Genomic DNA, 9,120 nt, shown 5'->3' with positions numbered 1-9,120 from the left:
ATGGCTCAGCGAGAGCCTTAGCGGGCGTTCGGGTAACGGGCACCGGCGTCGCTCGTGCGAAGACCGAGACCGACCCGGGGTGGGGGCAAGGCAAGGCCGTGGCCTCTCGAGGGCGCCGGCGCACTGCAGTAGAGGCCGGTGCGGGTGCGGCGGTGGCTGGGACAAGCGCGGCCCGGCGAGGTGCTTCGCGCGGCAAGGAACGGGGACGGATCGCGGCGACCGCGGCGCGGTCGGCCGGATCGATGGCGATGAGCAGCGGGGCAGAGGGAGTGGCCGGTGGCAGCGCCAGCGGTGGGGAAAGGGGTGCGGCCCGGCGGACGCAGCGGCAGGGGCGCAAGAGGAGCGCGGGCAGTGGCGAGGCGGGCGGCCCTGAGCAGCGCGCAGCAGGCGCAGGCGGCAGCGCGCAGCAGGGAGCGGGGTGGGGCGGCGCGGTAGTGGGCCTCGATGGCCGGGGACAGAGAGCCAGGGGAGAGAGGGAGGGAGGCCGGAGCTCACGGCGGGGCGTAGGGTCTCGGCAGTGGGGTCGAGGTGGTCCGGTGACGATGGCGCCGGCGAGGAGGAAGGCGATGGTGGCATCGGGGGTCGAGGCGGCGAGGTCCAGGCGGCGGCGCGGGCTTCAGACGACGACGAGCGATGGGGCGCGGCGTCGGGGTCGAGGCGATGGGGAAGTGGGGCGCTGGCGTCGCGGGAGGGGGGGCAGTTCGTCCCTGATCCAGATCGGATCGGGAGGCGAGAGGAGGGGGGAGGGAGACTGGGGGGAGGGGGCGAGTGGGGGAGTGGGTGACGGGGTGGGGTTAGGGTTTGGGTTGTGGGGGATATGGGGAATGGGGGTGGCCGGCTGGGCCTTTGCCCAGTTGGGCCGGTTGGGGGCCTGGCCGGCTAGGCCGTCTGGCCCAGTGGGGGGTGCGTTTCCTTTTTGTTTATGTTCTTTTTTTTGTTTTGTTTTTTTATCATGTTTTAAACCATTTTAAATCATCTAGGCATTTTATAAAAATGTGTTAGCTTTACTATAACTACCCTTGTAATTTTTGGCAACCACCGAACATTTTTGTTTCAATTTTTGAAAACTTTTATTGCCGACATTAATTTTAATTTTAAATTTGAATTTGACGCGGTTTGAACTAACGGGCGTTTAGCAACAGTAATCGGGATGACATGGCATGATTAGCGTGGGATTACTGTAGCAAGATTATCCGGGCGTTACACTCCAACTCCATATATTGGCTTTCGAGGAGAAAAAAATCAGAGAGAAAGTTTCGTTGCGTTTTACGATACGGAGCCACCGCCAAGCCCTAATCTCTCTCGGGAGGGCTGATCTGGAGTCCGTTCGGGGCTCCGGAGAGGGGGATTCGTTGCCGTCGTCATCATCAACCATCCTCCATCACCAATTTCATGATGCTCACCGCCGTGCGTGAGTAATTGCATCGTAGGCTTGCTGGACGGTGATGGGTTGGATGAGATTTATCATGTAATCAAGTTAGTTTTGTTCGGGTTTGATCCCTAGTATCCACTATGTTCTGAGATTGATGTTGCTATGACTTTCCTATGCTTAATGCTTGTCACTAGGGCCCGAGTGCCATGATTTCAGATCTGAACCAATTATGTTTTCATGAATATATGTGAGTTCTAGATCCTATCTTGCAAGTCTATAGTCACCTACTATGTGTTATGATCCGGCAACCCCGAAGTGACAATAATCGGGACCACTCCCGGTGATGACCATAGTTTGAGGAGTTCATGTATTCACTATGTGTTAATGCTTTGTTCCGGTTCTCTATTAAAAGGAGGCCTTAATATCCCTTAGTTTCTAATAGGACCCCGCTGCCATGGGAGGGTAGGACAAAAGATGTCATGCAAGTTCTTTTCCATAAGCACGTATGACTATTTACGGAATACATGCCTACATTACATTGATGAACTGGAGCTAGTTCTGTGTCACCCTATGTTATGACTGATACATGATGAACCACATCCGACATAATTCTCCATCATTGATCCGGTGCCTACGAGTTTTTCATATACTGGTTTACGCTTATTTACTTTTCCTTTGCTACTGTTACAATCACTACAAAAAATACCAAAAACATTAATTTTGTTGTCTTTACTTTGTTACTGTTACCACCACTATCATATTACTTTGCTACTAAACACTTTGCTGCAGATACTAAGTTTCTAGGTGTGGTTGAATTGACAACTCAGCTGCTAATACTTGAGAATATTCTTTGGCTCCCCTTGTGTCGAATCAACAAATTTGGGTTGAATACTCTACCCTCGAAAACTGTTGCGATCCCCTATACTTGTGGGTTATCAAACAACCGAAAGTCACGAAAACTAAGGCCTCCTACGTTTCGGTTCTGTGATTGTGTCCCATGCCTTCCAGTAAGTTTTGTGTTTACTATTTTTTGCTCCCCACCAGAAATTTCTCACTAGCCTTGTGAGATCCTCACACACCGATGCCGGTAGTTTAAACACTCCCATGATATAGGTTGGAATTGCCCGAGCCACTGACTCAATCATAGTTTCTTTCGCTGCTTGTGATAGGTTGTCTCCCCATGCCAGAATGCGATGCGCAAGCTCTCTTGTAATTTCTGGAATTTGCCATGGTGCATCCTCCTATCTGGCGTCGGAAGTCTGAGGTATTTCCCTTCAAAATCCTGTTGTTGGACTTCAAGGATGTGTCTTACAAGCTCTTGGTTGTCCACTGGACATGCATCACCAAATTGTACACAACACTTCTCGGGATTTATAAGTTGTTGTGTAGCTTGTTGATAGCTGTGTATCACACTTTTTATGAATGTTGCTTGGTTCTGATTAGCTTTGAAAAATAACAGAGTATCATCTACGAATAAGAGATGTGACACCCCGGCACTCTTCTACATACTTTGAAAGGCTCAAAATTATTGGACACCACACCCTGTCTGAGAAGGGCAGAGAGACCATTAGCAACAAATAGGAACAAAAACGCGGATAAGGGATCACCTTGCCGAAGCCCACGCGCCGGTGCAAACGAATCCAAGATGGCTCCATTGAATTTCACAGAGTATCTCACTGAGGTAACACACGACATTATCCACAGTACCCATTGGTGAGAGAAGCCTAACTTTTCCATCGCTTGCTTCAAGAATTCCCCGTCCACATGATCATATGCCTTAGACAGATCAAGTTTGTTAGCACAAAAACTTTTATCCAGATTTTTCTCTTGCTAAATAAAATGCAGACACTCAAACGCCAGGAAAACATTATCACTGATCAAACGACCAGGTACAAAAGTGCTTTGGGCGGGAGAAATAATGTCATCCAATATAAGACGTAACCTGTTCACCAAGCACTTGGCCACAATTTTGTAAATCACGTTACATGAACTGATGGGTCTAAAGTCAGTGAGACGTGAGGGGTTTGGCACCTTTGGAATTAATATGATCACTGTCTCATTGACTCCATGGGGCATGACTCCAGTTCTAGAGAATTCCTTAATAGTGCAATTTCACACTTTTTCTTTTTCAGAACATGACTTTTTTTAGCAACTTACTATGCACTATTATTTTTGGGTCCCTATAACGCCCACATGTGTGGGCGTTAAAGGGTTTGGCCACACTTTTCGTGCGATATCTAAAGAACCAGTCCACACGTCTGCGTGTGGGCAAAACAAGTAATGCCCATACGTCCAGTCTTTTGCCTCGCGGTCCCTCCCACACGCCTACGTGTGGGCAAAATAGATAACGCCCACATGCCCGCACTCACGGTCCTGCACGCTTCCTATGACAGTCACCACACGTCCCCACAGTTGCCATGGTCCGGACCCTCTTCCATGTTCGTTTAACTATAGTTGCCATGTTGCTGAACTACAGTTGCCATGTCTGACAATTATAGTTGCCATGGTTGCTCAACTGCAGTTGCCATCTCAGGTCAAGTGCCAGATGCCATTTTTGAACAACTGCGGTTGTTGCCATGTATAGTCTGGTCTACTACAGTTGCCATGATTTGAAAACTTTAGGAGTTGCCACCTACAAACACTAGGCAATTGCCATGTAGCACTACAAAAAATGCATGACAAAAAACATGTTCGGGTAAAGAGAGAGTTGTCATCTGCTTACAAACACGCTAGGACAGTTGTCATGTACCATGCTGTAACACCCACGATGCGGTTATATCTCCCACGTGTCGGAGCACGACTTAGAGGCATAACGGCATAGTAGGCATGTCGCAAGAGGGGTAATCTTTACACATCCCATGTACTGAATAAGAAAGGGATAAAGAGTTGGCTTACAATCGCCACTTCACACAATACATAAATATAGCAATACATCATCCAAAATGCAAACAAGGTCCGACTACGGAACCAAAATAAAAGAAGACTACCCCTAATGCAAAAGATCCCCGATCGCCCCGACTGGGCTCCACTACTAATCAACTGGAAACGAAACAACACAACGAACATGAACTTCATCGAGCTCCCACTTGAGCTGGGTTGCTTCGCCTACACTGGTATCATCGGCACCTGCAGCTGTTTGGAAGTATCTGTGAGTCTCGGGGACTCGGCAATCTCACACCCGCGAGATCAAGACTATTTAAGCTTAAGGGTAGGAAAGGGTAGTGAGGTGGAGCTGCAGCAAACACTAAGCATATATGGTGGCTAACTTACGCAAATGAGAGCGAGAAGAGAAGCAAAGCACGGTCGAGAAGCTATAAGTGATCAAGAAGTGATCCTGAAACTACTTACGTTCAAGCATAACACAAGACCGTTTTCACTTCCCGGACTCCGCCGAGAAGAGACCATCACGGCTACAAACACGGTTGATGCATTTTAATTAAGTTAAGTGTCAAGTTCTCTACAACCGGATATTAACAAATTCCCGTCTGCCCATAACTGCGGGAACGGCTTTTGAAAGTTCAAAACCCTGCAGGGGTGTCTCAACTTAGCCCATCACAAGCTCTCACGGTCAAAGAAGGATATTCCTTCTCCCAGGAAGACCCGATCAGACTCGGAATACCGGTTACAAGACATTTCGACAATGGTAAAACAAGACCAGCAAAGCCGCCCGATGTGTCGACAAATCCCGATAGGAGCTGCACATATCTCGTTCTCAGGGCACACCGGATGAACACTATGTACAACTAAAACGAACCCTCAAGTTTCCACGAGGTGCCGCTGCAAGTGGCTCTATTTTGGACCAACACTCAGAGGAGCACTGGCCCGGGGGTTTAAAATAAAGATAACCCTTGAGTCTGCAGAACCCAAGGGAAAAAGGCTTAGGTGGCAAATGGTAAAACCAAGGTTGGGCCTTGCTGGAGGAGTTTTATTCAAGGAGAACTTTCAAGGGGTTTCCATTATAACCCAACCGCGTAAGGAACGCAAAATCAAGGAACATAACACTGGTATGACAGAAACTAGGGCGGCAAGAGTGGAACAAAACACTAGGCATAAGGCCAAGCCTTCCACCCTTTACCAAGTATATAGGTGCATTAAAGTAAACAAGATATAATAATGATATCCCAACAAATCCTTGTTCCAACATGGAACAAACTCCATCTTCACCTGCAACTAGCAATGCTATAAGAGGGGCTGAGCAAAGCGGTAACATAGCCAAACAACGGTTTGCTAGGAAAGGTGGGTTAGAGGCTTGACATGGCAATATGGGAGGCATGATAAAGCATGTGGTAGGTATCGCGGCATAGCAAAAGAGCGAGCAACTAGCAAGCAAAGATAGAAATGATTTCGAGGGTATGGCCATCTTGCCTGAGATCCCGCAAGGAAGAAGAACGAGTCCATGAAGAAGACAAACAGACGTAGTCGAACGGATCCTCACAACTCCGGAACGAAACCGAAGCTAACGAGAGAAGCAACCCGGAAAGAAGCAAGCAACAAAGTAAACAACCATCACATCAACATGGCATGATGCACAACCAAGTATGATGCATGTCCGGTTTAATTAGGCATGGCATGGCAAAATGCACAAACAATCCTACAAATTAAGTGGAGCTCAATATGCAACGAGTTGCATATTGACGAAACACCACATGACTTATTTAGTTCGATCTCGTTTATGTACTCAACAATATTAAATGTTGTTTAGCATGGCAAGGGGTGAAGCAAAGTAAAACTACCTATCTAGGCAAGTTTAAATGAGGCCGGAACAACAAGCAACAAGTCCGGAAAATCCTCATATGCATTTAGCAAATTAATGCAAACAACAATTTAAACACTCTTGATGTTTTTATCATGATGCGGATGACATTTGCAAGTTTTATGAAATTTTTATTAAAAGTTGACATGATCATATGAAGCATTTGTCATCGTGGCGGAAAACGAAAGGGGTGCCATGGTAACGACAACGGAAATGGTGCCACAGCAACATTCCGGTTACGGTAACTCAATTGAGATGCCGGTGCAAAAGGAAGTGTGACGGGAGCGTGACATGCAAGATGGTGGGGTGGTCCCGGTTGCTGGGTTCCCATGGGTGGACGGCATGGCAACGAGGAGGACCATGTAAGCGACAATTTCAGACACGGTGCAAACACGGGGTTCATCTCATACACCACAAGCAATCGTTCTCGGACGGTCGTCTCGGGGTTATACCTTCGAAGCGTGCAAACAGGACGGTTCTCGTTCGGTGCAAATTAGAGGAAGTAGGCGGGACGTTCGTAGCGGAAGTAGTCGTACACGGCGACGGTAGTTGTACATGGGTCTTCGGCCACGGAAGTAGTCGTACAACATTTTCGTAGGTGTTCGGGGTCACAATACAGAATTTGACGTCCACAGAGTCTTCGCGATTCGACGGTAGTGGTACACGTTTCATAGTCGTTCGAGTCATCGGTAGAGGGACTTGACGGAATTTGGATCCCTTCAGAGTTGTCGTGGTACTTGGGGTCTTCGGACTTGCCGGTCTTGGTTCGTGCGATGGTAGTAGTACATCTTGTAGTGGAACTTGGTGCATCCAAGGTCTTCGGCGCAGTGGTACACATTCTGTAGGCGAACGTGGGTGTCGTGGTACTTGGCGAAATGAGGGGTGCACTGGGCCTTGGCATGCAGAAGACACTTGGAACATAGAAGCCATCAGGCTGCTGTCCGTTGGGAAACGAGATGAACCAGGGGAGGTCAAAGCAGCAGTGGGGCAAGCACTGGTCCAGCGGGACGCAGGGGTCGCCGGGAACCCAGCGGAGCAACGGCAACAACGAATGGAGCGCAGGCACCATGGATGGAACTTGCAGCTTAGGCAGGGAGGTGGAAGTGCAGACGCTGCCGACGGCAGCGAATGTGCAAGGGACGGAGCAAGGCGCCCGATGGAGGAAACTGGCGACGCCGAGTAGAGGCTTGTGCGGAGCTCCTCGGGCTGGACGCTGGCAAGGAGGAAGGAACACGGAGCGGAGTCGCGAGGAACGCAGGGGCCGCGGGGCGGCATGAGGCCGGAGGAGAGCGAGCTTGGGGCGGCCGGCGTGGACATGGGGTCGTGATGGCGGGGGCAGGCCGTCCTGGTGCTGCGGGGCTGTCGGCCATGGGAGCTTGAGGCGCCGGAGGAAGGAGGAGGCGCGGGGACGGCAGGGGCGTTGGTCGCCGGCAGGGGCGGCCTCGGGAAGGAGAAGGAGGGACTTGGCGCGGCGGAGGAGGAAGGAGGCAGAGGGGGTCGGGGATGAGGAGCAGCGCTGCTCTCTCCCTGGTGCCTGGTGCGATGCGTGAGGCGGCGGGAGGAGGAAACGAGGGAGAGAAAGGGATCGAGCAGGGGAATCAGTCGGGCTAGGTTAAGCAGGGTGCCGGCTGGGCCTTGGGCCTTTTGGTGGAGATGGAAAAGGCCATAGGCCTGGTCGGCCGGGCTGCAGGCTCTCTTCTCTCTCACACTCTCTTCTCTTAACCATTAAGAGAAAAAATAGATAGAAGAAGAAAAATATAAAGAGAGGGTTAGGGATGGAATTTGGGCATGGGGGTAATTTCCCCGGACTCACAAAAATGCGTTGGTTCCAAGAAAATAGAAATGGCCAAGATCGAACGAAAAGAATTCAAATTCATTTGAACTTAATTCAAATGGGTTTGAACTAGGGCGAGGTTTTAGGAGTATCCAAAAATGTTCGGATTTTTGGAGGAACCTCGGAATATGATGAAAGAATAAATAGCAAAGTTAGAGGCCAAGAGTTGTGATAACAAAGGCATTGAGATATATTTTGTAAGTGTGTTCCGGTTAATTCCAACAAATGAAATATTTAATATAGCTCCCTAATATCGGGAGGATATGTTATAAAGAGAATCACCATGTGAATTCCCTCGGTTTAAATGGATCAAAGATCCATGCCATTTATTTAGTTGAGTTAAGAAAAAGAAATGACATGATGCAATGCACATGATGCAATGATGAATGCAATGAACCAAACAAATCACATGACGAAACCCGGAAACCATGAAAGGCAACTGAAGCTCCGGTCTTGGGGTGTCACACATGCAAAACACTGGCAACTCGGGTAAAGAGAGTTGCCATCTACTCATAAGCACACTAGGGAAGTTGCCATGTACCTTGCAAAAACACATGGCAACTGACAGCTTTGGGTGTGGGAGAGGAGACGGGCGTGTGTGGGCGAACTGATAAACGTCCACACACCAGCCCCTCTGCGTGCGTGAAACTGGCGTGTAGACGAACTGCTAAACGTCCACACACCAGCCCCTCCACGTGGTGAAACAGACGTATGAGTGATCGGATGAATGCCCACACACCAGCCCAGTCCTACGTGGCATAAAAAAATCTGGCAAAACATGCCAAGTTTCGTGCAAACACAAACGGACGTTGATCCATGCGTGTGGGCGAGATGCAAACACCCACACGTGTGGGCGTTAGTATTTTCGTTATTTTTACACTAGCAAATATGCCCGTGCGTTGCAACGGGAGAAAAAAAAGCATCACACGCTTCTAAATATGACTCGGGACCCCACAAACATAGGTCTATGTCCTCTGTTACGACATGTCACCCTATCGTTTCCTTGCTTTGTATAAGAGGTGAAATGATAGGTAAAAACAATTGTCCACAATATTCTCATGATGTGTAGAATTGAAAAGATTAGGTAAAAAATTAGGTAAATAGTGCCTCTGCGATATACCAAAATGATTAAAAAGTTACTATTATCATATTCGAAGAATT

This window comes from Triticum urartu, chromosome 2A, assembly GCF_056163025.1.
Source record: "Triticum urartu cultivar PI428250 chromosome 2A, HENAU_Tu73, whole genome shotgun sequence".
Lineage (NCBI taxonomy): Eukaryota > Viridiplantae > Streptophyta > Magnoliopsida > Poales > Poaceae > Triticum > Triticum urartu.
The sequence above is the reverse complement of the archived record's forward strand: the minus strand, read 5'-3'. Positions refer to the sequence as shown.